We start from the raw sequence: 518 nt of genomic DNA, 5'->3' as shown, positions 1-518 counted from the left end.
GCTTCCTCACAGCGCGGCCGAGCGCCGAGTTGGGCGGGCGTTCGTTGCTCTGCTCTGCCCGGCCTCGTAAAGCGATTCGGTCACGGCTGCTAGATGTTTAACGTAGGTCATGCTGGCTAGTGTAGCACTGTTTGCTATAAAGGGCTTAATCCTTTGTAAGCCCAGTTTTTATTACTTAAAGGGAAGTTAAACCTCCGCATACTGTATAGCGATCTCCTGAATCCAAAGCCATGATAGCTAAAGGACACTCGTCCTGCTGCTGCTGTTCTGGCTCCCTGAGGTAAAGCTGCCTCTGTGCAGGACTGTGTGCGTGCTGTGCTCACAGCCCAGCAGCCCCGTGTGCACAGCTGTGTGCAGGCAGCAGGGCTAAGGGGGCTCAACCGTGCTTCGGTAAGGAAAGCAGCTCCTTGCAGCTCTTGTCTTCCTCACCTGTTCTTGATGCCTCTCCTCCTATCTACACATGGGCTGTGCTCCCACCTAGCTTGACTTCCCTTGCATCTCTCTCTCTCTCTCTCCAC

The sequence above is a fragment of the Meleagris gallopavo genome, chromosome 23 (genome assembly GCF_000146605.3).
Source record: "Meleagris gallopavo isolate NT-WF06-2002-E0010 breed Aviagen turkey brand Nicholas breeding stock chromosome 23, Turkey_5.1, whole genome shotgun sequence".
Classification (NCBI taxonomy): Eukaryota; Metazoa; Chordata; class Aves; order Galliformes; family Phasianidae; genus Meleagris; species Meleagris gallopavo.
The sequence above is the reverse complement of the archived record's forward strand: the minus strand, read 5'-3'. Positions refer to the sequence as shown.